Source organism: Rhineura floridana, chromosome 6 (assembly GCF_030035675.1).
Source record: "Rhineura floridana isolate rRhiFlo1 chromosome 6, rRhiFlo1.hap2, whole genome shotgun sequence".
NCBI classification, from domain to species: domain Eukaryota; kingdom Metazoa; phylum Chordata; class Lepidosauria; order Squamata; family Rhineuridae; genus Rhineura; species Rhineura floridana.
In genome coordinates, this window is record NC_084485.1 from 45,068,792 (window position 1) to 45,096,656 (window position 27,865).

The following is a 27,865-nucleotide window of genomic DNA, read 5'->3' on the forward strand; positions in this document are numbered from 1 at the left end:
CATACTCAGAGTAGACCCATTAAAATTAATAGACATGGTTAACTTAAGTTCATTAATTTCAATGGGTCTACTGTGAGTAGGACTTAGTTGAATACAACCCTATGTATTTACTACATTTGTATACTGCTTTATAAGCAGGAAGGCTCCCCAAGTGATTTACAATACAATACAATGAAAACAACAATAAAGTAATCCAAAAACAAAACACACAATCAAGAACAGAAAACATAAACAGAAAAACAGCAATGAAAAGCTGCCACCACAGCTAAGCAGACAGCAGATACTTTTGAGACAAACAACCAAACAGGAAGACTTTAGCTTGCTTGCAGCATACCAGAAGAAACGGAGGAAAAAGCACATCCTATGAAAGAGTGTTCCAAACCTCCAGAGCAGCAAATGAGAATACCCTGCTCTCCAAACAGAGGCCAATTTGACCTCTGAATAAGATGGAGCTTGAAGCAGAGCCTTCTCAGCTTACTGTCAAAATACATGGAGGTAGTTTTGGAGTAGAACAATGTGTGGATGGGCTGGTTCAGGAGGAGACAAGCTAAAAAGGTTATCAAGGAGCGTCTGGAATCAAGAAAAGATGCACTAGTGGGATGATCAGCTGTGGGACTGTTTCTGTCATGAGTATTTTCAGAAAGGATTGGAGGCATAGCACCAAAATAAAACTTCATTCTGAATTCTGTATTATGGATTTTCCATTCACCGTATTCAAACTGAAAAAGAATTTCTTTTCTAGATTCAAGAAGTTCATAATTAAACTTTCACTTGGAATTTATCATCTTCACTATTATTTGGCTGCCCTTCTGAAGTCTTCTTAAGCTTCCTCTCTACTGAATATGAAGTGGCAAGCTGACACTTTGAAAGGCCAGTCTGTTTGGCTCACTAATGATGCACATGAATACCCAAATTCAAAGGTATTCATTAAGCATATTCAAAATGGCCAATTTATTTCAGCAGTGATCTCAAGAGAAAGAACCTATTGAAGTTAGCAAAAAGCCTTTCAATTGGTTAATAAAAACCTTGAGTAGGCCTATAGGCACAAAGTCCACTTTTCTTTCTCATTGTTGAATGAGAAATAAAGACTACAAGTAGCTCCTAGACACCTTTGAGAAACTAATGTGGTTGTGAAGTTTAGCAAACGATGTGGTTGAATAGCTGTTGCCCATTTCTGAATGGGTCCTTTTTATATTAGGACATGAAAGAGGATGAAACTAAAGAAGATGGGAAGTTTCTAGTCTTCAGCCAATGCAGTAAAAGATAAAAAAAAAAGACTCAAATGCGGAAGTTGTTAGGAGTGTAGAGAAAAAGCAGGTCCTTTGTACAAGCCACCTATAAAGAGATAATGGGAAGAATGAACACAATATAAAGTGGGGTTCATTCTGGCCCTGCATGCTGGTTGCAGTGAACTACATTATCACACTGTTAAATGCTCTTTAACTGGGTACAGGGGAGTGTGGCAAGCTCAGAAAACTGGCACTTTTTTTTGTCTCTCAATGGTATCTGCTGAGTAGGAGATGCCCCATTTTTGTGCTGGTTTTATTTTTATTGCACTCTGTTTTTAAAACATAGTGTGTTCCATCGGGCAATCCCCCCTCCTCCTTTCTTGGTCACTTGTATTTTATTTTGGATTATTGAATCAGGTGCCAAAAATGCCTTTGGTGGCTTTAGTAGCTTATTACTGTAGGCCAGGAAACAGCCAACAGTGTTCTCTGAGTACAGATACAAGCTTTATACTACTGGCATCTTGGGATGCTTAACTCTGTTGTCATGGTTGGGATCTGCTGGGTTTTATTTCACTGTCCATTAGTTGAAGTATTGCCAGGGAAGGGCATTTGTGACTGCTGAGTGCATTTCAGTCATGGAGATGCTCAGCTGAAACTGCCTGTAAAGATATATCCACCCAGGCTGTTTGCACGCTTTTGACTACCAAATAACACACAGTGGCTGGATTTTGAGGCCTCTTCTGCCTTAGAAGTCCCCAAAGGCAAGAAGGGGAAATTATTGATCCGAGGCTCCTGGCACATTACTTCCAGTTACCAGCAAGCCAGAAAGAAGCTGACCTTTGGGCTTCAGGAGAACCATGGCATCTAGGCTGCAGAACCAGCCTGCCTCACACATCTAGTCAGCTGACCCCAAGGTCCAATCCTAGTGTACCATGCCCTGTAAAGTCCTGGCTTCAAGCCTACATCATTAATCTGAATAGCCTGTTTCTAGCTTTTGCGTCCTTTCCGTAAGTACTGACGTGACTCTTGGACTCTTCCTGCCTTTGACTTCATACCTGCTTCTGGCTCTCCTGACCCTTGTCTGTTGTTCTGTACCCTGACTTATGCATGGTGTTGACTATGTACCTGTCTCTAGCTCCTCTGCTCTTTGCTTGTTGCTACAGAATTTAACCAGGACCAGTCCTGCCACTAGACAGAGTGTGGTAGCCACCCCAGGCAGTGGATTTTGGGGGTAGGGGATAGCGGCAATGTGTCAGAGGTCAGAACTGTGTGAGCCATGTGGCTTGCCCTGCACTCCATAAGCAAGCCTGCTACTCTCAAGAGAGTGCTGTCCAATCATCAGTGTTGAAATAAGATTCAGTATGCTCAACTTCTGTATGTGGAACTGGGGAGCTCTATATTGTCCTTTGCCTCAGGAAGCAAAATATTTTGGGTCAGCCCTGAACTTAACCACACATCCTCTTCTGGCCTACTTGGATTCCAACTAACAGGTCCCAGCGTAGAGCCTAATCCTGTTGAGGCACCCATAGAGCCTGTAGGTCAGGGAGTTTGGACCATCTCATATAATTCCTGACCATTGGCCATGTTGGTTGTGGCTGATGAGAGTTGAAGTCCAACAACATCAGGAAGGTCACAGGTTCCTCATCCCTGCTGTAGATAAAATCTTGATTTTTTCTTCCAATGTTTTCTCCTCCCACTGTGCACTTAATTCTGCAATGACTGTTCCCTTAAGAAAACCCATCCTCTGGGTTCTCCACTTCCTGATCTTCTCCTCCTTCTTTCTGTCCCCTCCTTGTGTGTGTCTGATCCCCAACAAAGCATCAGGAGGCTATCCAGATTCCCCTGGGGTTAGTTATAATCCTTCTAATGTTGCATGGTGTGGACACTGGCTTCTCGCCAGCTGCCCCACAATAGTTTGTTCAGTCTGCAAGAAATGTTGTGCCTGTCCAGATATGGACACCATTTCTGTTTTATATGGCTGTTATTATAATGGCCAAACACCCCCTTCACTGTGCCTGATTCCAAATTACTGTAATTACAAAAAAATCCTGGATTAATTTAGAAAACATCTGTCAGATGTCCAAATTCCCCATGCCATCCCAGAATAATATAGACTATTAGAGATCTCTAGGCCTTGCTGCATGCTTAGTGATGTCATTAGGAGCCCTGAAATTATGCACCCATCGCAACATAGATAAGACCTTCTGTGCCTTCCCAGTATGCCATTTGAAGAGGGAACTCAAAGTATAAGGAGGCCTCAGATGTTTCCTTGCATGTGCAACAGTATCCAGGTTCTCTGCCATTGCTGCAGTATTTCAGTAGGACATACTGTTCACACCATCACCTCTGGCAAGTTTTGTAAAGTGCTGAGTAGTGTGAAGGGCTGTGTTCACCATGTGCATACCACTGAAGGCACTGATCCAGATCGATATCAGTCTGGGCCAGCCCTAGATGGAAAGGAATATTGCTGTAAAATTGATCAGGGGACATGCACCTTGCATCCAGTGTCTGAACCTTTTCCTCCATTTCAGAGATCACCAAATCCCTGTTCCTGAGATAATATTCAGAAAACTTGCTGAATAATTTAATACAATGCAAAATAAACACTGATTGATTGATCTTCCCATGATATCATTTAATTGTAGCACCAGCCATGAAGAAGCACTGGCAACAACTCCCACGCCATGTGTAAAAAGGTCTCTTTTGATTTAGAGGATGAGATGAAGACAATTTTTATAGGGGGGGGAACTATTTTTGTGTGAAATGTATAAGAGGTTCAAAGAAGGGCAACAAGGGTGATCAGGGGACTGGAAACAAAGTCCTTAGAGGAAAGACTGAAAGAAATGGGCATGTTTAGCCTTGAGAAGACCAGACTGAGGGGAGCTATGATAGCATTCTTCAAGTACTTGAAAGATTGCCACACAGAGGAGAGCCAGGGTCTCTTCTCAATCGTCCCAGACTGCAGGAAATGGAATAATGGGGTCAAGTTGTAGGAAGCCAGATTTCAGCTGAACATCAGAAAAAAATTCCTAACTGTTAGAGTAGTACAGTAATTGAACCAATTACCTAGAGAAGTGGTGGAGGCATTCAAGAAGCAGCTGGAGAGCCACCTGTCAGGGATGTTTTAAGCTGGATTTCTACACTGAGCAGGGGGTTGGACTTGATGCCCCCTTCCAACTCTACTGTTCTATGATTCTATGAGATAAGAGCTTATCTGAGGGGTGGGGGGGAGAGAAAAAAGTAAGACATCAATCTTGAAATGATCAAGTGGTAAGCACTGAGGGAAAATATGCTAAAGAAATAAAATGGTCAGGAAGAAGGAGGAAAGAGGGACTGAAGAAAACAAATTGTTCAGAAGGATAGTGGTGGAGATAAACAATTTGCCAGCCAAATGGGCAAGAATCAAATTGTATAGGGGAAATAGTTCAGATTTCAAAAAAATGGCATTTATTCATGCCATGGAACAAATCGTACTTGATAGTGGGAAACTGGCCAAAGGGTATGGACTTTTTAAAATAAACATCCTAGTAACAAACTAGGCAGAATGGGCTTATCCAACCATTTCGCTTCACAGTGTCAGGATGTTAAGTGATTTATACAGAAAATGTCCTTGATGCTTTTGGTCCTTGCAGCCTTGGAAGAATGTGGAAAGTTCCAAGGAAGAAAATAGCAACACAAGAGCATAAAAAGGAAAGATGGGAACCAGTCAGGTTTGACACAGTCTCATTTGACCTCCTCAGACTATGCTCACTTGCCAAGAAAAGCTCATCAGGACTCTTCACAACATCCAATGGATTGAGATGACTTTCCCATCTGGCCACTTCATGCCACCAAGCTCTTGCCTTGACTCCAATGGCACAATTTCCCAGTGTGGAAAATATAACTCACTTCTCCCATGGACGTGCTGTACAAATACTTCCTGACCCCCAATACATTGTTCCTGTTTTGTTGCTGCAATACTTTTTATTTGCTTAAATCTGAATGGAGAGCAGAAAATATCAGGCAATGGTTTTGATGACAGCATCCCCATGTACCTTTCATACTAATGGAATTCTGAAAGGTGGACCAGCATTTTCTCTCTTCCTTTGCTGCTGTTAAGTAGCTCTGTGCTCTACTTACACTTTGCTCCAGGACATCCTGATGGTAAGCTCATATTGATCAATTTCTAATTAAGCACTAAAATGCCTGCCACTTCAATCGTAAGGTCAACGGAAGACTATCTTGTGGAGTGAATCTTTCCTGGCCGCTTGCCAGCGTTTCAACTGCATCTGTGGACAGTGTTAAGGATTTATTCACTTCACCGCCTGTCATTTTCTACCCAGGAGGAAGCAAGCCTCTAAATTGAATTATCACAAAGAAATCAATTGCAGATCAAACCTCTGTGAAACTATAATTGCTTTAATGATCTGTGGGCTGGAAATGAATGGAGGAAAGGAGAGAGCCATGCAAATAATGTACCGTTCACACAGCTCATATCAGGATCACTTTTTGTTTGTGGAGATAATTCGAAACTCCTAATTATGCATTAATTTAACCTTCTCTTAATGTTTCATTTTTGGACATTGCATACCCCCATTTTCTTACTTTCACTAATGGGACTGTAGTGTAGGATTCTAATTTCTGAGAAACTCTTAGTAGTTTTCACAATAGACTTGATTTTATTTAAGCCTAAGTATCTGCCATTTTGTAGAAAATATTCTAACAGGAAATAAAATGGGAAAAGATACATGAACCTTTATGACTCATCCAAAACATTATCAGCAGCTTCCTATATCCTCTAGCCTTAATCCACTTAGGTATAGTGTGTCTGTGGAGACTCTCATTATAATTGATATTTTGACAAGTTTATACAAAAACACATTAATAAAACACACACACACACACCTTGCAACATCTTGTAGGAATTTAAAGACAATCATTGGCAACAGAACCAAAACTGGCAAGGAAGAAATTCAGCTGTGATGATAACCTAATTCTTTACCCTGAGAAATAGCTGTTAATTAAAAACAACAACAGAGCACAAAGTCTTCCTCCTTTATTAATTGTATCTCTGCAGAAAGGCCCAGGATTTCCTGAATTATGTATTAGGTTATGAACACAACCGACAGAGCTATGACCAAAGCCTAACGAATAGAAGGAACTCATAGGCATGTGGATGGAGTTTATTTCTTTGTTCTGCATGCCAAGGATTCTGTTCATCAGGGAACAGGGAACAGCTCTGCTTTAAAAAATCCTCTTTGCTATGGAAGGCATCCAAGATGCCATGGGGGATAAGAGCTGCATTGATTTATACCACTGCCAGCAGCAGGCATGTTCTCTGCTCCACTGAGGGTGAACATTCCCTGAGTAAAAATGAATGAGGCAGAAGAAATCCCACAAGTCAGGATACACACTGGAGGCACAAATGGGAAGTTGGTAGGACGCAGTTACAAATCCAAGCCTCTGAACCATGATTTCCAGGACATTATACTCCCTCTGTTCACTTTCAGGCTTTTGTGATTATCATTCTGCATAAAGCAAAGCTGCCTAGAATTCATCCAACCCCTATCCCTGTCACATACCCTTAAAATGACTTGGCTCCTTGCTTGTTCCTTGGGCCCTAGGAAGCCTTCCATTCCAGAAACATACATAGGAGCAAAAGAAACTGTCTTACCCATTGCTCTGTGTAGCTCAGTATTGTCTACTTTGACTGGCAGCAGCTCTCCAGGGGTTCAGTCAGGAGTCTCTCCCAGCCCTACCTGGAGATGCCAGGAAATGAACTTGAACCTTCTGCATTCAAAGCTGATGCTCTACTACTGAGGTACGGCCCTTCCCCAAAGAGGGAGAGCCTGAGACAGAAGAGTAGCAATCAGTCTTACTCTAAAGCAAGGATGGGGAATCTGTGGCCCTCCACATGTTGTGGGACTCCAACTTGCATCAGCCTTAGTCAGCATGGGCTATGTTCAGGGTAACAACTAAAAAAGCAGGGGACGACGACGATGTGCAGCACATAGTTCCAGATCACAATGAAGGTTATGTCTGTACAGATGTATGCATGTAGACTACCCTTTTTTCAGATGTGTTAATAGGCCCGGCCTCCAAGATGTCTTCTGTATCTTTAAAAGTTGTGCAGGGGGAAGGGAGGATTCCACCTTGTGGTTTTTCCCATTACAGGGTTGCAAGAACACCTGCACTTGGCTGACTTTCTCTTCTCCTAAAGATACAGGATCAGTCTCAGGCCATGAACCTGGCAACCCTATAGTGTTAACTATGCACAGATTATCTGCACAGATATTTCAACTGTGCAGATACTGGGAGAACTGCTGGGGGACAGGCAATGTTAGGAATGGGGCCAGAAAGCGCAGCCTTCTTGTGCCACATCTAAACATTTAGCCAATTTAAATTTAGCAAATGCAGCCTTTATCAACAGGACTAGTATAGGAAAGGAGTTGGATGGATCTAGCAGTTAGTGAGCTCAAAACTCAATAAAAACAAGTATGTTGCAAAAACAAGCGAGCAACCAGAAACTTGATAGCAGCACAGATTGAGACAAATCAGAGGTATGTGAGTATAGTCTGCAAATATTACCCTAACGTCAGGGGATCCACTAGAGAACAACCCCTTATTTGTGGTGTGTTGCCCATCTGCTTTATTCCAGTGATATTGCTAGTTCTTTTAGCCAGGTTTTTTCTACACTGAGGCTCTGAGATAGGATGGGCTGGAAAATACAGTTTTGAAATCAGAAAATCAATACAAGCCCCAACTCTTTTATTTTGGAGTCTTGTAACCTGGGACGGAACGATCTGTCAATTTTGCGTCTCTCAGTTTCTCATTTTTCCATTGTGAAATTCAGTTTGCCACATTTCTGCAGCTATTTACTTTTTCCCCAATCTTCATACAAATTCTTCAGCATTTTATTGAGAATTTCTCCTAACACATTTTTGCATACAGCTTTGAGTAAGGTACACATTTTTGCAAACAACGTCTCCTAATATATTGCATTTTATGTTATTTTCACTAATGTATTCATTTTATTGCCCAGTTCCCCCTAGTATACACATTTTTGTAAGCATTGGTTGAAGAACTGCATCACAAAAAAAGGGTATGTGTGAATTTTGAAGGATAGTTGTGTTTTGGTTCTCCTACCCTGCCCTTGAGGTTTGTCTGGAAGTGGCAGCTGGTGCAAAACACGGCAGCAAGACTGCTCACTGGGGCAGGGTATCGCCAACATGTCACCCCGCTGCTGAAAGAATTGCACTGGCTGCCCATTTGCTGCCGGGCCAAGTTCAAGGTTCTAGCTTTGGTGTACAAAGCCTTATGCAGCTTTGGACCAGGATACCTGAAAGACTGTCTTACCCCTTATATACCCAGTCGATCACTGCGCTCTGCAGGTGAGGGCCTCCTGCAGATACCATCTTATCAGGAAGTCTGTTCTGCATAACATAGAAGACGGACCTTTAGTGTGGCGGCACCTACCCTGTGGAATTTCCTCCCCTTAAACATTAGACAGGTGCCATCTGTGTTATCTTTTTGGCGCCTATTGAAGACCTTCCTCTTTCAACAAACCTTTTAAGTTGAGACCTTATGCCATGTTTTTAAACCTTTTTAAAAAAAGGAATATGTTTTTAACTTTTTTTAAAAGATGTCTTCAAAGCTTTTTTAAAGAATGTTTTTAAAGTTGTTTTGTTTTAATGTATTTTCAAGTCTGTTTTTATGATGTTTTAAAGTGTTTTATGGAGTTTTAAAGAGCTTTTGTTTGCCACCCTGGGCTCCTGCTGGGAGGAAGGGTGGGATATAATGAATGAATGAATGAATATTGTTTCGGAAAGTGCTAATTTATAGATTCAGCTTTAAATACCAACTGAATCAAATTTCTTCCCCATCCTTATAAGCCATTCTTTTTCTCTCAACTACTGCCCATCCCACCCATTTCTCAGATGTCTATAGGATGTTTATGTTCAGGGCTAGTTCCAGGGATTTTTGGGGGGGGGGTCTTCGGGCAGGGTGTCCTCAGTCAGTTCCCCTTCTCTGAGTGGGCCTGACTCTTCATTGCTGCAGTCATAAGCTGCCCATTCACTTCCCCCTCTTCCTTCAGGCCCAGTCCAAAAGGAGAGGGCTAGCTGAATGGATGCTGTTCCTTTTTCTTGCTCCTGTCATTGATTGTTCACCTGCCCTCTGAGCAAGCTATGGCAAAAAGGAGGAGCAGCAGAGTTGGGGACTGTCAATGGGGCTTTGTTGGGATATGGACCTTGGCAGATGCCTGATAATGCTGACCCCTGACACTGGTCCTTCTCACGTTCACACAAGATGACTGTGGAGATGTACTACTCTAGGAACCATATATATATAAAAAATAAATAAAGAAAAAAGAAAAGAAAGGCTTTACAATATCCACATTTACTGTGCAGTATTATCCACCACTTTCTACCAGATGCTTTGATTTAGGAGAAACAAGTTTGATTCATTGTTCAGCAAAGAGCTTGCTGTGTGACCCTGGGACTATCATTTTGTCTTGCTTTGCCCAAGCTTCCCATGCATACTATTTTCTGTCACAGATGTCAATCAAGTGTTTTGCTGTGCAGTTGGAAACAAACAGGGTTTCTCTGTGAAAGTCCATTATTGTCAATGAGACATTTCCCATTGGCTTTAGGGTGTTTTGATAAGACCTTGGAGTGATAGATTAGTCCAGTTTGTGAGCATCCAAGACAATAAAGAGAATGAATTAAGCAATAAAGTAAAGGAAATGCGATGTAAGGGTAGAGGACTGTCATTGTGTATATGCACCAAGAAGCATGGCCTGGCTGAAGTCTTTGGCAGCCACTTCAAAGTCATCATTTCAGTTATTTAATGGCTAACAGTGCTGTATTATGGACCATGTCTGTAACAGTGAGCAATTCAAGAATCTCTGATGCCAAGCACCATGTCCTGATCTGTATCCCTTAATCACTGTAATCAGAAGCAGTACTGAAGTATTCCAGCAGAGATTCTAAGAATCAGAAGCTGAAGAACATCATTAAAGAAATAACCAAGGCTTTGTGTACTTAAACTGAAATTACTTCCTTGGCTTCCTTGGGCAGAGGCTGCCATACCATGAAGAAGGTAGAGAGGTTGCTGCAGCAGAGGGTATTTTGGATGTCATGAAAGGTGGCATTTGGAGGTGATTATACAAGTGTAACCCCAGCTGTCCATGGGGCAGTGAGGTTGGTAGAGCAGATGATTTGAAGACATGCTGGATGTGTACACTATGTATGAGTTTCCTCCAGCAATTACTCTAGGATTCCTTCAAGGATCCAGGTTTGCTTCCCCAAAGCCCAAGGTCCAATGGGCACAAGACTTCTGGCTGATCCACTTGTCAAGGTCACAAAATTCACTCCCTGTTTAGAGTGTTTAGAGTGTTTTGGTTGTCACGCTGGGCTCCTTCTGGGAGGAAAGGTGGGATAAAAATTTAATGAATAATCATAATAAATAAATAGGGCAGTGCCATCTTGAACAAAACTTGTAAAGATCTGAAGATTCACTCTCTGCCCATCAGGGTGTCTTAGGGCTGGCCCATTAGACAGATTGAGCTGACTAGCTCAGTCAGCGGATACTGGAGGGCAAAGCGGAGAACTTCGGCAAGGATAGAGTTGGGTTGCCATACAGTCTGCCCTGCACCACGTAAGTTAGTCTGCCGCCCTCTGGTGTGGTGGAGGATTCTGACACATTACTAGTGTTGAAGTAAGATTCCATGGCCAATCTGGTTGTTTCTTTTTTGGAAGTGGAATGGGAGGGGGACATAATTTTATCCCTCACCTCAGGCAGCAAAATGGTTTGGGCCAAGTCTTTCTCTTGACATTTGCAGATCAAGATGAAGATCATCATCTTATGTTCTGGTGGTTTCTCTGACTGTAGGGGCTTCTTCAAAGGCAGGGGGCAAAAACAATTTTTATGCCATGCTGAACTTGAGGAAGGCCCAGGGCTCCTGAAGAATGCATGAATTGAAATCCTAGAGCAAAGAAAAATACCAAATCTAAAGGGCTCAGCTGGTCAGTCTTTGTTTGTCCAAAGGCCACATGGCACATCAGAATCAGAATTTAAACTTAGATAACCCTCAGAATAGGGAGAAGGGTGCAAGCAGGACCTGAGATGATAATCTCTAATATGCTGAACATAGGGTACATGGAATTATAAAATGGTGTATATCAGGACTAAATGTTGCTGTCAGTCTCTATCGTTAGGTAGCATAATTACCATAATAAGCTCTGTACAAGTAGCCATAACAGCATCTCCTGTAGCAGACCATGCAGATGTCAGATACAGCTGCACATTGATAAGAGGAGCTTGCAGGATGGACCCAGTAACAGTGAACGAAGCAAAATGAAACAAGGAGGGGTCAACTGAGAACACTGAACCTGGCGAGAACCATGTAAAACTATGGAATATGCAGTGGAGCCTGGCTGGCAGTGAATGCAGTGACCACTGGTGATTATTATTATTATTTATTACATTTATACCCTGCCTTTCTTTTAGGTTTAGAAACCCACAACAGATTACATATGGTTCCCAGGTGGTCTCCCATCCAAGCACTGACCAGATCTGACCCAGCTTAGCTTCAGCAGGGAGCTGCCCTCATGTGCCTTCAGACCAAAGCCTGGGAGTAGTATTTCCTGGAGTAGGGTAACTAGAACTAAATTTAGGGCAAAAATACAAATTTTGATTTGCAGTTTTCATAATTCAAATTCTGAACTTGTAGGTGGTCAGGTTGGTTCCCACTTTTGGGAGCGAATAAGGGGTAACCACATTTTCCCCATACAACTTCTGAGAGTGAGGGAACATCAAGTTCCATGGTTTGCAGAGCTTTTGCAATTTGACAAATAGAAGCAATACTTCTCATCAACAACATATTATTATAAGATTGGGGAGTACCTTCCAAGCCTGTAATTCTGTATCTGGAAGGAACCTGCTGAACTGGTCAAGCCAGTTACTTTGTTAAGGTCTGGCCAAGTCTGTCAAGTGCCCCCATGTCTAAGGACTTGGTCAAGAGTAGATGTGTTGCAATAGAAACAAATGGCCAGGAATGCTCATTTTGGAGATTAGCTCTCTTCCCCTACCCCTCAGCTAGGGCCAAGATGTAGCCTGTGTGTTTTTGTGTGAGTTTGATGTGGACCTGGGAAGAGAGAGAGAAGCCTAACTGCTTTCTCTGTCTGAATCCAAAACCATGGCTTTGGGGCACCTGCCTGGAAGAGTAGTAGGGAAGCAAGATCTGTTGGAGTGTTAATGCTATGAGCCTTGGGTATTTATTTATTTATTTAACTTCTATCCAGCCCTTCCTCCGAGAAGGACTCCAGGAAAGTAAACAAAGGAGAAAACATTAAAAACATCTTAAAAACATTTTTAAAATAAAATCCTAAAAATGTTTTTAAAAATCTTTAAAAACATAAAGCATTTCTAAAACAGATGCAAGCTGAGATAATTTCTCTACTTAAAAGTTTTGGTGAAAGAGGAAGGTCTTCAGTAGGTGCTAACAGAGATAACAGAAATAACAGAGAGGTGCCTGTCTAATATTTAAGGGGAGGGAATTCCAAAGGGTGGTTGCCACAGCACTAAAGGTGTTGTGTGGAATGGACCTCCTGATAAAATTATGTCTGCAGAAGGCCCTCACCTGTACAGCACAGTGATTGAGTGGGTATATACAGTAAGTGGTAGGATGGTCTTTCAGGTATCCTGGTCCCAATCTTTACAGGGCTTTGTACACCCAAATCAGCACCTTGAACTTGGCCTGGGAGCTAATGGGCAGCAAGTGCAATTCTTTCAGCAGTGAGATAACATGTTGGTGATATCCTGCCCCAGTGAGCAGTCACATTTTGCACTTGCTGCAGCTTCTGGACCAACCTCAATGGCAACCCCACACAGAGTGCATTACAGTAATCCAGCCTGTAATTCAGTAATCCTGGTTGTATATATGTGCAAATAAAACCATATATATCCTAAAGACAGTCTCCAACCATCTTCATTCCAAGGAAACCCCGGGTAAGCGCTGAAGCCCCTGCAAGTCTATCACTGCTCAGAGATGTGGTGCACATATCAGTATATATTTCTGTTATAATTCTTTGTTACTTCTATGCCACTAAATTTTTTAGTGAATATATGTTTTTAGTTCTGTGTGCTCTAATTTGTTCTTATGTTTGTTGTATATCATCCTGGGCTCATTCCGAAGAATGGCCATTTATTTATAAATTTTAAAAATGTACTTTTAAAATCTGTAATATAAAGTCCATTTGCAAGGGTCTGATGTCAGGTTTTGGATGCCAGGACAGAAAATTAAAGAGCAGGACAGTGAAACCAGCATGAGATCTAGCAGTGGGGACCACGAAATTACTGCACCTTTGTCCTACCTGGAGTCCAATAAAAACACAGATTCTACAAAAAGAGTTTGACACATACAATAGAGCATAGGCTTCAACCTCATCCTGTTGCAATTTTTGATTAATAAATTCAAAGAAGCCTCAGAGCCATCACATGTACTTCAGTGAGGAAAGGACCAAAGAAGCTGTGAAATCTATTCAAGTGAATGAAAAAGCTCTCAGGCCACCATAATTCTACAGGTTTCTACCCACTTTCCAGTGTTTGTTTATGTGACATGTTATAAGGGAAGATGGAAAGTTAGGTAAACAGATTTAGGGGAAAATTCTTTCCCAGCAGAACTATGGTGATCATTTAGGATGCCTGCATGGGTTTTTATAGGGACTGAATATATTTGTTGACAACAGGAGTGGCACACCTTCAGCCCACAAGCCAACCTTGACCCACCAGGAGTTCCAGTTTGGCATGCAAGGTCATTTTTTTCAAAACCACACATAACTGTCAATCAGCTAACATCACTCCAATGAGTAAATGATGTCAGCTGATGGACAGAGGATGGGGTTCAATTCTGGGTTGGCTATATGTGCAGCCAAAATAGTAGGATTCAAACCTCTGCTCATTGGCTGATGATGAGTGAGGTGTTTAAGCCTGCTCAGTTTGACAGTTTGAGCCATTTCCCTGCAGGAAGTGACATATGCAGCTAATGCAACAGAATTTAACCCCTGCTTCATCAACTGATGGGCAAGGGGTATATTGCTCATTTCCCCCCCTATTCAAGTTGCAGGCACAGAACCTGATCTAGATCAGAGCCATACTAGGGAACCTAGGGCTAAAGCCCTCCCCCTTCCCCTAGGATCCCAATGTGGATCAGGCCTGCATATGACTATTGTGCAATAAAACCAAACTATGCAGTAAGAGCACAGCTATTTAGTTAAAACAACACACAATTTGGGCCTGAGATGAGCCTGTACTGAACCTATTTTGTCCATGTACAAACCAGAAATGGCCCATGATGATTTGGTGCCTGAGGCAGAACCTCAAACATCATGTTTATTTTAAAATAATACATTCAACAATCATTTTCACCCCTTTAATTTTACTTAGAATCTGCTGACACAGTTGTGTCACTGTACCTAATAAAAGGACTGGCCCAGTCCAATAGTGAGGAACGCAGTTCCAACATGGGTAAGCTTATGATGTCAGGCAATTGACAGGTGGGCAGTCCCTGTCAAAGTCTGCTTTCAGGGGGTGGGCGACTTAATGATCTAGCCTGCCGGCCGGATCCAATTCCCCACTTCTGGTCTAGCTTATGCACTATCCTGTCTTGTTCCTGGGAAGATGTAGAATCTTTGTGTGCAGTTCTGCTCCCCTTTGTGCTACACCACCAATTAATGTACTCAGTGCAATGAATGTACTCAGGAATCTCATGTGTTGTATATTACCACCAAGAACCTAGATGTCCCTGATCCTCAGCTCCTCCATATCCATATGGGCCATGCGGTAAATTGTTGTGACTCATTCCAAATTCTTGAGTTAGGGTGACAAAAAACCCCTCTATAAAAACAGAACTATCAAAGCAGAGAAAACCACCAATTGCTCAGAGGCAATGAAAGAACAATTCAATTGTCTTAATGTAGCATACAGTTTAAAGATCTCCATTATCAGCCCATTTCATATAATTCTACTCTCAGTTGCCCTATTCATGTGTTCTCCTACCGCTGGAGGGAGGGGCACTATTTGCACCAATTCTTCCTTCCCCCTGCTGCCACCCCTTGAAAAAGTGCTCCAGAGAAGCCCATGTGTAGACCATAACTCATGGGCAGCCCATATCTGTGTTGATGAAGGAGCAGGGCTGCACTTTAGCCCCATCACTGCTGTTGGGTCTTCTTATGTAACAACTGTGTGTTGTCCTTAGAAAAATCCAAACATGCAAGTACCTCCTTAGAACATAAGAAGATCCTTGCTGGATGAAACCAAAGGTCCGTCTAGCTCAGTATCCTGTTCCGGACTAATTCTGTCCAGCAACTGGCTGACCAGGTGACTATGGGAAGCCCAACATGAGCACAACAGCATTCTTCTCGCTTGTGATTCCCGGCAACTGGTATACAGAGGAATACTGCCTCTAATACTGGAGAAAGTACATAGCCATAATGGCTCATAACTATTGATGTCTGTAGGGGCTCTTTGCAATTAGGGCCCCATGTCACAGGGCTACAGTTTCCAGAGTGGTTTAACAGTCAGTCCCTCTTTCGAGGGCACTTTGGGACTTGTAGTTCTGTTGTGGGAATAGGAGTTTTCTAACAACTCTCAGCACCCTTAAACTACAGTTCCCAGGATTCTTTGGGGGAAGTCGTAACTGCTTTAAAAATATAGTGTAGATGGGGCCTAGGACATCTCTCTCTCCATCCATCCATCCATCCATCCATCCATCCATCCATCCATCCATCCATCCATCCATCCATCCATCCATCCATCCATCCATCCATCCATCCATCCATCCATCCATCCATCCATTTTTGCCAAGCATTTTTCTATGTGTTTTGTATTTTATTTCCAATATTATATTCATTTTATGTACTTTCCCCCCTAATATATGCATTTTGTAAACATTGGTTGAAAAACTTTTATCACAACACTTGGATAAGTACGAATTTTGACAGATGGCTGTGTTTTGGTTTTCATATTGTTCGGAAAGTGAAAAATTGATAGATTCAGCTTTAAAAGCAAATTGAATCTAATTTCTCTCCATCCCTATCTAGAAATTACATGCAACAGTGCAAATTCCAAAATTCAGATGCTAGTAACAGCAACTGAATCCTTCATCTTTAAGCTCCACCAAATTTACATAAAAGTAATGATGTCTTTGGTGGACAGAAGTAAAATGAATTCTCTTGAAATGCTGACTTCATCCCAATTAATCTCAAAGATCATTTATTGCTACAGAACTGGCCAGGTTTAGTTATTTCAGTTCCATATTTGAATGCCTTGCAGAAACCATTGTATTTTTCTTAATCCTGAGCACCTGATTTTATGCACTCCATTTAGTACCAACATATTTAACTTTTCTATTTCTTATGCAACTCAAATGATTTTTGCTGAACAATGTTTACATGTTATATGATGATTTTGAAATCTTTGGACACTGCTCCGTATCACATAAAACACATTGCAAACTTGCAGCCATACTACACTCACTTAATTGTGTCAATTTCCAGTGGTAATCATCTGGTGGGGATTTGATACTGACTGAGCTTGATCCTTCTAGCAAATGTTAGAGAAGGCATTTCCTCAGAATCACACAGAAGAGATGGAATTTTGTGGTAGATCTGTTTTCTTTATGATCGAGCAGGATGGGAGAACTGTGGGGGCATAAGTGGATAATTGTGGACAAAATTATGAAATAGCTTTCAAAGTACAAAGAGTTAAAGCCACAATGTAACTGTTCACAGAGATTTGGTGACTGAAATCAACTGGTGATGCTTTAAATAGCATTTAAATAACAATGCAACACGGAAGTGTTAGTCTGCGTTGAGAAGGTACACATGTTGCACCACTACTTGGTATATTAGGCTGAGAAACAGTGATTTGCTCAAGATTGCTCAGCAAGGTTCTTGCCTGAGCAGAGATTTGACCCTGGCTCAACCAATCCAACTCTAAAACCTCTTCACCAAAATGATCCCTCTTTCCCTTGATGAGTATTGAATTCCATGATACCTGGTCTAGGATGGTCATTTCAAACACGCCACTATCATATGAGAGCTGCACAGCCAACCTTACCATCAAATAATCAAGTGACAGATTCCAGAGATGGTACCATTTTCCTGCAACAAACATCTGCATTTCTGTGTTTTTTTTCCAATAAATAAATTGTCCCAATCCAACATAAGCAGAAGAGTTAGGCTGATAGTGGATAGCTGCAGTTGTGACATGATAGGTGCGGTTTCTGAACTAGCCCTCATTTTTATTAGCTAAAATGATCATCTCTGATTCAACCAGAGCTTGGAAAAGTTACTTTTTTAAACTACAACTCCCATCAGCCCCAGCCAGCATGGCCACTGAAGTGGGCTGATGTGAGTTGTAGTCCAAAGAAAGTAACTTTTCCAAACTCTGGATTCAACAGACATCCCCACTCCCTACTACTTACTCGTGTCACAGGGAGTTTTGTTATACTCCATCAGACCATTGGCACATCTAATTCAGGACTGTTACTCTACACCAGGAGGGGGGAATCTTTTTTTCTGTGGATGGCAGCACTACTTTGGTGATAGCTTATCAGGAGCCGCTTGGTGGTGGCGGGCAAGGCCATTCTTTTTTTTATCTTTTTGCCATCCCCCTCTCTCCTGTTCTGTGATCTCCCACCCCCTTCCCACCACCCCCTTCTCTCTTCCTTTCCCTCCTGCCCCGTTTAATAGGCTGCTAGAGTAGGGACTCTTGTCAGATGTCTGCACTGATCATGAGCGGAGTTCTTTCCATCTCATTCCTTTGCACCATGTGTTTCAGCTCCACTTCCTGCCTTCCCACCCTCTGAACTCTCTCCCCAACCTTCATGAAAGTTGCCCAAGGGCAACATGAAATTAAATCATGGGCTACAGATCCGTCAACCCTGGTTTATACTGACCAGGAGTGGCTCTCCAGGGTTTCAGACAAGAGTCTTTCCCAGCCATACCTTGACTGGATTTGGGAGCTTTTGTAGGCATAGTATGTGCTGTCCCACTCACCTATGGCATGTCTGTCAGCTCAGTTTACTGGCACTAGCTTTGGGTGCAGTCCTCTGTGCTCTCTGCATTATGCAAGACTCTCGTAATTCCAAAGCAGTTGACCTCCATACATTGGTTTCTTCCCGCTCTGCGAGAAAGCAGAAGTCAACCAACAGGAAAAATATGTCTTCTGGCCAGCGTCACTTGCAACTGATTTCATTGGACATTGAATTGGCTCATGCTGAACCAGGGATTCTAAGTGAGCTTCCTTGCCCCACCCCCCAGTGTTCTGCAAAGCTATGGTAGGATAATGTTCATTCTATCAGCATTTGTGAGCGCATAAAGGGAGGTGTATATGATTAACATTTGCAGCTTGGAAATATCACAAAGCATTGAGAACTAAGCAGGAGACCTTTAAGGAAAGAAAGAAAAAAACATGACCAAAAGGGAGAGTTTCTGCTGGCAGCAAGACAACGAAGCATTTAATATTTTTGCATGGTAAAACTAATGCAATCTGACATTGCTTTAAACCCTAGCTCCACAGACTCCACAGTCTTTCATCAGTAAAGCTCATTGTCACCACCTGAAGCACCTGGCAATACTAATGTATTTCACCTGTGTGCACTTCCCCTTTAGGGCTCCTTCCTTTAGAAGGCTCCTTATTGAGATAGCATGATAATTTGGTGGGGGTTTGCGTTCTTTCCTTGCACATAATGCAAAGCCTGTCAATATGAGTCTTCATAAAGAAACTTAACAGGACTGACCTATATAAGAAAGCACAGATATGTGTGCTTCACAACATCACATATATTTATGCACAAAGATATTACGTTTTATGCAGTCTACTCTATTTATTGTTCCTGGGAGGTAAAAAAAAATTCTGGGGTGTCAGCAGCTTTTATAAATATTTATTATTATTATTATTATTTTAATTTAATTTATATACCGCCCTAAGCCCAAGGGCTCTCTGGGCGGTGTACATAACAATAAAACAGTCAGAAAATATATAAATACAATAATACAATGGAATCAAACCAAACAGACGTAAACAAAAATCAAAGCAGCAACAAAATACATCAATAAATATTAATAGTACACATTAAAATGCCTGGGAATATAAAAAGGTTTTCACCTGGTGCCGAAAAGATAGCAGCGTCGGCGCCAGGCACACCTCATCGGGGAGACCATTCCACAGTTCGGGGGCCACAACCGAAAAGGCCCTATTTCTAGTCACCACCCTCCGAGCTTCTCGATGGGATGGTACTCGGAGGAGGGCCTTAGATGTTGAGCGCAGTGTACGGGTAGTTTCATATTGGGAGAGGCGCTCCACCAGGTAGTGCGGTCCCATGCCATGTAAGGCTTTATAGGTCAAAACCAGCACTTTGAATTTAGCCCGGAAACAAATAGGAAGCCAGTGCAGACGAGCCAGAACAGGTATTATATGAGCGGACCTTCTGGTCCGCGTCAACAATCTGGCCGCTGCATTCTGGACTAACTGTAGTTTCCGAACTGTCTTCAAGGGCAGCCCAACGTAGAGCGCATTGCAGTAGTCCTATCTAGAAGTTACCAGAGCATGAACGACTGAGGCGAGGTCATCGCTGTCCAGATAGGGACGTAGCTGGGCTACCAATCGAAGATGGTAAAAAGCATTCCGTGCCACTGAGGCTACCTGAGCCTCAAGAGACAGGGAAGGGTCAAAAAGAACTCCCAAGCTACGAACCTGTTCTTTCAAGGGGAGTGTAACCCTATCCAGAACAGGGTGAACATCCACCATCTGGGCAGAGAAGGCACTCACTAACAGCGTCTCGGTCTTGTCTGGATTAAGCTTCAGTCTGTTAGCTCCCATCCAATCCATTATCGCGGCCGGTACAGTTTAGTACGTTAACAGCCTCACCTGAGGAAGATGAAAAGGAGAAATAAAGTTGCGTGTCATCAGCGTACTGGTGACAACGCACTCCAAAACTCCTGATGACCGCACCCAGCGGCTTCATATAGATGTTAAAAAGCATTCTGTTTCCAGTATACTACTCTGTTCCACTGTGTATCACTAGGGATGGAAGGACTGTCAATTTTGGATTTCCCAATTCTCATTTTTCTAGTCTTAAATTTAGTTCTACAGCACTTTGCAATCCTGAAAAGTCTTCAGCATTTTAGTACAAATTTCTCTAATAAACTTTAAAAAAAAGAAATCAGATTTGGCTAAATAACACATTTTCTCAAGCAATTTCTTCTAATATAATGCATTTTTGTATATTGTTTTTGCATATACATACATTTTTATGTACGCTTTCCCCTAATATATGCATTTTTGTAAAAACTGTTTGGTTGGAGAACTGCATGGTAATATTTGGATAAGAGCACATTTCAAAGGTTGCCTGTGTTTCAGTTCTCATACTGTTTCAGAAAGTATGAACTTGACGGATGCATACAAACTGAATCAAATTTCTCTCCCATCCCTAGTTATCACTTAATAAAATGAAGTTCCTGCCCTATCAATATTGTAGTATAGCTATAGGAGGGGCTGTTGCCCCAGCTTCAGTCCTTGGCTTCTCAAGGTAGGGCTAGGAAAGACCCAATTATTGGCATACAATGAATTTTGTTATCAAAGCTGTTCAAAACCAGAACTGACCCTATAGTAATATTTATATCAGGCAAAATACCACATTTGAGCCAAATGTCTCTACCCCTACCGGTCTGCAATTAACCCCCATTCTCCATATGTCTAAGCCAATGATAGTCACGTGGCCTGCAGTTTCCAAATTCTACACAAAATGACCACTAGTGGGAATACAGCATCATCAGTATCATTTATGAAGGCATACTTGTATTAGTTAATATTTTCACTCTGCCACACAAGCATTTATATAAAAACAAAAAGTCCTCAAATTATCCAATAATCCCAGCTTGAAGCTGGTGCATTTCCAACAGCGCGAGTTGAGGTTAATTTGCAATCTGCCTTTGAAGATGGTTCAGAAACTGCAGATAGCTCAAACACAACCTCTTGGCTGTTGACTGGGATTGGGCATTGGAATTGCACCTCACAAGGGCTGAAACTACTGCTGTGCCAAAATTTCCCCTCACATTTTTAAACCATTCTTCATCAATGCATGAGAAATTTCATTTGAAAATTATTAAATCAGAGAACTTTGGCAAAATCTTCTCAATGGGTGGGGTGCAGGGTTTATTTGTACTTACTTTACTTTTGAAATGGCCATGTGAGTGCCCTTTTTAAAATTCTGCAAATCACTTCACCAGTGGTCTGCATTCTGCAGCCTTCCCAGGTGCCCACACTTCAGTCAAAGCCGAGGGGGAAATGTTATGAGGTTACTCCTTGTGATGTTCATGTATTAGTGTATATATGGTAAGTGCTGTTTGTATAGGAGATACATGGTAAGTGGAATGAAAGAGGAGGGGGGAGTGAATGGGCAGTAGAATGCTGGATGATTGGCTGAGTGTTTAGAATGGCTGAGGGTATAAATGGAAGGATGACAGTTAAATCTGGGTGGACGGTGAACGTGAGTGGGTTGTTTTGGTGGGTTTTTGAGAGGAGATTGTGTGGAGAGTTGGTGGATGTGAGGAGAGTGTGGAGTTCGGATTAATACTAAGACCAGTACCTCAGGAATAGATGAAACCATATGCTTAAGTGCCTTTATAAAGAAGTCTTGTTATCTCTGTTATTTAATAAATATATTTGGTTTACCAAAGGCCTGATCCTTGGCTGGGGTTCCACAGACCAGAAGGGAGGGTAAGGTAAATACCAAGGCTGAAGGGTAACAAATGGTGGCAGCGGTGAAGAGAATAACACCACAAGTATTCAGAGCAAACCAGGATTATCTGCATTGATACAAAGGGATTGGGACAGCTTAAGCACGCAGTCACAGAGGTAACCTGATAGAGAGACTCAGGCAGAGTCTCTGGGAATACGGGTTATAGGACGTGACTGGTGGTGCTGCCTAGCAGGGGGATCTGGTGAGGTCTATGCTAGAGCGGGGAGAGAAACCATAAAAAGGACAGTCTGGACTGGTGGAGTCCCTGGTGGTGCCTAGTGACAGGCAGTAACCACGAGCAGGTAGGAACCTGACAGGGAGAACCAGGGAAGGGCGTCACACTCCTCCCAGGGGATTTTTCAGACTTGGAAGCATGGCCATCCAGGGAGGCTGAAGAACTGTTTACTGCAAGGAAAAACACATACACCACCCTTGGCCACATCACAATGATAAGGCAAGCTCAGAACCATGCACCAACTGAAATTGTAAAGCGCCAGGAGAATGGGGAAGAAAAATAGAAGCCTGCCTCACAGAGGAAGAAAGCTTTCTAGAAATTGGAGGACAGATTTTGGCACAGCACTGGCTGAAACAGCTCCCTTGGTCTCCGGTCTGTGTTCCTGAGCACAGTTCCGGTGGTGCTTGCCTAATAAAGTGGAAGCTTGTTATAATGCATCTCACTGTACCACGGATTTGGACATACCACAGGCATGACAATGCCCCCTGAGGAAAATACTGTATACAGTATAGTGGTTTTCATTATAACATGGAACCCCAGTAATGTGGGTGCATGCTTGGTCCCCTATCCCCCCGAATCATAACTAGCTTTCATTGTGCAGGGTTTCGGACTTAGGTACTAGATTAACTGCCTTCTCTGACTCTGAGGTTATCCAAACATCTTAAGTAGGGACGGGGGAGAAATTTGATTCAGTTCACATTTAAAGGCAAACCCATCTAATTCTCACTTTCCAAAACAATATGTGAACCAGAATACAGCCATCTTTTGAAATTCATATGTCTCTGAATTTTTCAATGCAGTTCTCCAAGAACAGAATGCATATACTAGGGTAAAGTGTGCATAAAACACCATGTATTAGTGAAATATGCAAAAATGCATTATATTTCGGGAAATTGCTGTGCAAAAATGAGTACATTAGGCAATATTGCATATTAAAATATGTATATTTGGAGAAACTTGCACTAGAATGCTGATTAATTTTCATGAAAACTTTTTTAAAAAAGGATTGCAAACCAATGTGGAAATGTGGAGAACTGAACTGAAAAATTAGAAAATGACAGAAACCAAAATGGACAGATTCACCCATCTCTACCTCTAAGGCATATAGGTCCTGCCTAGGTACCACAGAAGTGGGAAGACATCAGGTTTGAGTAATCTATTGTTTTGTGGGAGACAGCTCTGGGGTCTACCAGCTGAGTCTCTAAATGATTATACCAGTGGCAGAGCCAGTTGCAATTAATTCCTGTGCATGGGCTCAAGTAGCACCTCAAATTCTGGACTTGACAAGTGGCAAGTTTGCCAGAAGGTTTGACCACCACTGGTCTAACAACATGTTGCATTTCTGTTTATGACAGGGTCCAGAGGTAGCCAGCATAGTGCCCTCCACATGATGTTGGACTACAGTTCTCATCAACCACTGGCCACTGGCCATGACCACCAGTCATGCTGGCTAGGATTGAAGGGAATTGCAGTCCAACAACATCTGGAGGGTACCACATTAACTTCCCCTGCCCTAAGACACATATCAAGCATCACACTGTACTTAAACAGTCCTGCTACTTATAGATCCCATTTGCTATCTGGGATGCCTCCAGACTTTTACTATTTTGCAGGAGGGATTCAACTGCATACTGGAAATTTAGGTTTGCACAATTAAAGTGAATTAAATCACTCTGGCACAGTAGCAGAACAAATCCACCTTAAATAAAACAACACAATCGTTTTGCTGTTTGGAAAGTGATGGGGAAATGCATGGAAAAGTGTGGAATGAACAAATGATTATTAGGAAGATGTGTTAACACCCCATAAGCAAATCAGGAGGAATGCGAGACATATAATTGCCCCATAAACAAATTAAAATGAGCACTCAATAAAGTCTGGACATAGTTTAACCTCCACATAAGCTTTGTGCCAGAAAATCAGGGTGAATGCTGAATAAACAGGTTGTCTCGAGGAGTCCATAATTAATGTGTGTTTGTTTAGTAAATTAGGTTTTGAAAAAGAGTAGTGTTCCTGGGTTTTTTTACTAATATGCTTTGGGGTGGGGAGCAAAACATTTTTTTCCATTAGGACTTGCATGGTAAACAGTACATTCTGAGACTTAGTGTAACTGATTTGCTTTCCTGCCTTCTCTCTCTCTCTCTCTCTCTGACAGCTTTGCAGGAGTTTGGGGGCAGCTAGTGGCATGCAGGGAGGAAATATCCCTTTCGTGTACTCAGGAGGCCTTGAAGGGTCTTCTGGAGACAGGTTTGAAGCAAACAGCAGGAGTGAAAGAGCACTGTAATTTATACTTAATGATGAAAATAACCCTATCTGTGAGCACACAGAGCCTGTTCACTCAGGGAAAGGTAATTTAAAGTACATTTTACAACATTTGCTGACAGAACAAAGAGGAAGGTCTATAAGAGATGATCAATGTTTCAAAATGATGTGGCAAGACACAGAAAATAAACAAGCAACCAGGACCAAGAAGAGTGAGTAAAGAAAGAAATTGCATTTTCCCATCTGAAGCGAATATTATAGTTACTGGCTAGGTTTGGCGAGGCGTCAGGTGTCTGCATAGAAAGCATATTGACAGTACTTAACTATCAATGCCATCTACCCCTGTATAGATCTCTGAGATCACTTAGATCGCCTGGGGAAATTCTACTTGTGGTACCGCACCCTACAGAATGCCATAGGGCGGTATCTTGAAAACAGGCATTTTCAGCTGTTTTCCCTGTACCATGGGATGCCTTTCCCTCTGCCATATGTGAAGCAGCAACCATCTGTTGTAAAGACGTATCTTCCTGAACAGGCTTGCCTGACCCATAATTGGATCATGTTTTTATTTGTTTGAAATTCCCTGAATGGCTGCTTTTATATACTTTTATATTACTATTTTATTGGTTTTATGTTCTATTTTTTGTTTTAATGATATCGTTTATTGTTTTTGTGTTGGACATACTTAGATAATTTTAAAATATTGAGCAGTTTATAAATGCTTTCAAATAAATAATACGGCTATCATGACAAGTAATAGTGAATTCCATAGTGTAATCTATGTTTTAAATTTTGTGTACTGGATGTTTCCCTGCCTCCATTGCTGTAAGCTGCTTTGAGACATTTTGGTGAAAAGCAGGGTATAAATTTCTTAAATAAATAAATAACTGAGATCCTTTTTGCTGGAGATGCCAGCAACTGAACATAGGACCTGGTGCATGAAAAGCATGTGCTCTACAAGAGGCTCCATATGGTTAGCTATGGAAATCCAAATACCTGCATTTATGTGAATCAGCCTTTCCACAGCCGAGTTGTGTAGATACTGAGTTCATTGGCATCACCATCATGGCATTTCATGTGTGCAAGTTCTCAGGTTTCACCAAGGAAAGATGCACACATGCATGTAGACAATAACTAGCAGCATTTATCCAGTGGTTATTGATTTGGGAGGGGGATATAGTCCCACTTCAGTCATATACTCATTAGGTGGCTTTAAGAAAGTTATTTCAGCCATAGGTCTCAATCTGGGCTCCTACTGGGAGGAAGGGCAGGATAACGGAACGTATCAACATTATAATACTTGGCGTGAATGAATTAAAATGGACTGGAATGGGACATTTTTAATCAGGCAACTACAAAATATTTTATGCAGGAAATGAGAAATTAAGAAGAAATGGGATTGCTCTAATAGTGAGAAATGATGTAGCGAAAGCTATTAGGAGCTATAATGCAGGGTCTGAACGAGTGTTATCAATGAAATTAAATGGGAAACCTATTAACATAACCATCATCCAAGTCTTTGCGCTAACGGCAAATGCAGAAGAAGAATTGGAGAGATTTTACACAGAAGTACAGGAGGAAATTGATCACATACCAAAACAAGATGTTCTGATAATCATGGAGGACTGGAATGCAAAAGTAGGGAACAGAGAAGAACTAGGAATTGTGGGGAAATGGGGCTTAGGAGATAGAAATGAAGCAGGAGAAAGACCTAATGAATTCTGTGAAGCCAATAATTTGTTTCTTTTTTGAGCAAATGAAAAGACAACTGTACACGTGGGCATCAGCAAATGGTCAAAATGACCATATAATTGGTAGCAGAAAACAGAAGTTTCATACTTTCTGCTAAAACAAGACCAGGAGCAGATTGCGCTACAGATCATGAACTGGTAATATCAAAAATCAGAGTAAAGCTAAAGAAGACCAACAAAGCAATCATAATGCCAAAATACAAGTTAAATAACATCCCAGAAGAATATAAAGATGAAATAAGGAACAGATTTGAGGCTTTAAACTTAGTTAACAGAGAACCAGAAGAACTATGGAGTGAAGTCGGACACGTTATCAAGGAAGAATGTAAAAAGACAATACCTCTAGTTAAAAAGAGAGAAAGACCTCAATGGATAACTGAAGAAACTCTTAAAATGGTTAAAGAGAGAAGGAAAGCAAAAGCAAAAGGAGATAGAATCACAGTTAGAACCCTAAATGAAACTATACAGTGACTAGTACGTAGGGACAAAGAGAACTATTACAATAGTTATTGTATAGAAATAGAAGAGGACAATAAAAAAGGTGGTACAAGTACCCTATTCCAAAAGATTAGAGAAATGAAAGGCAAATTTAAACCAAGAGGAGGGATGTTGAATAATCAACAGGGGAACACACTGACTGACCGAGATGAAATAAAAGATGGAAGCAATACACTGAAGAACTCTACAAAAGAGATGCCAGGATGACCGATTCATTCATGGAGGAACCGTATGATGAAGAACCAGAAGTTTTCAAATGTGAGTTGAAAGCTGCTCTTAAAATACTTGGAAGAAACAAATCATCAGGAACAGATGGCATACCAATAGAGTTGCTACAAGCTACTGAGACTGAATCTGTCCAAATGTTGACAAAAATTTGTCAACAAATATGGAAAACAATGGCCCACAGACTGGTAGCGTTCAATCCCAATTCCAAAGAAAGGGCATCCCAGGGAATGTGGCAACTATTGTACTATTGCCTTAATATCCCGTGCAAGTAAAGTAATGCTCAAGATTCTATAACAAAGGCTCTTACCATATATGGAGCGAGAAGTGCCAGATGTCTAAGCTGGATTTAGAAAGTGAAGAGGTACCAGAGATCATATCACAAACATATGTTGGATGATCGAATGGACCAAGGAATTTCAGAAGGAAATCACCTTGTGCTTTATAGATTACAGCAAAGCCTTTGATTATATAGATCATGAAAAACTATGGAATGCTTTAAAAGAAATGGGGGTGCCACAGCATCTAATTGTCCTAATGCGCAACCTATACTCTGGACAAGAGGCTACTGTAAGGACAGAATATGGAATCTACAGTCAAGTTTATTGCCAGGCCATAGGCCATCACAACAATCATACAAAGAGTTAGAAAACCAAACTTTTAAATATAAAACCATCAACATATAAAAAGGATAAAACAATTAAAACTATATGAACATCTTCTGATGTTCCTAAAATCAGCGTCTAATGTTCCTGAGATCCCAGGTCTAATAAATGCTTGGCCCTCAGCTTTTGAGCAGCAAGGGCAAAATGTGCCACCCAATAGGTGACCCAGTAATCATTATCAGCTAAGAGGAAGGAGGCAATTTGATCCACCCGAC

General features: G+C 41.6%; 1 protein-coding gene across 8 annotated transcripts in view; it reads right to left on the minus strand.

Moving 5' to 3' along the window:
- Nucleotides 1-27,865, minus strand: part of RALY (RALY heterogeneous nuclear ribonucleoprotein) — a 390,500-nt gene that overhangs the window by 337,551 nt on the left and 25,084 nt on the right. For 5 of the 8 annotated variants that reach the window (XM_061631637.1, XM_061631643.1, XM_061631642.1 and 2 more), the window contains exons 2-3: nucleotides 18,269-18,395; nucleotides 16,746-16,909 (exon numbers count right to left, since the gene is read on the minus strand). The exons of 1 other annotated variant lie outside the window; for it this stretch is intronic. The gene's annotated coding sequence lies outside the window, so the exon portion shown is untranslated. The remainder of the gene's footprint in view (nucleotides 1-16,745; nucleotides 16,910-18,268; nucleotides 18,396-27,865) is intronic. 2 more of the 8 variants (XM_061631639.1, XM_061631640.1) reach the window with 1 other exon arrangement.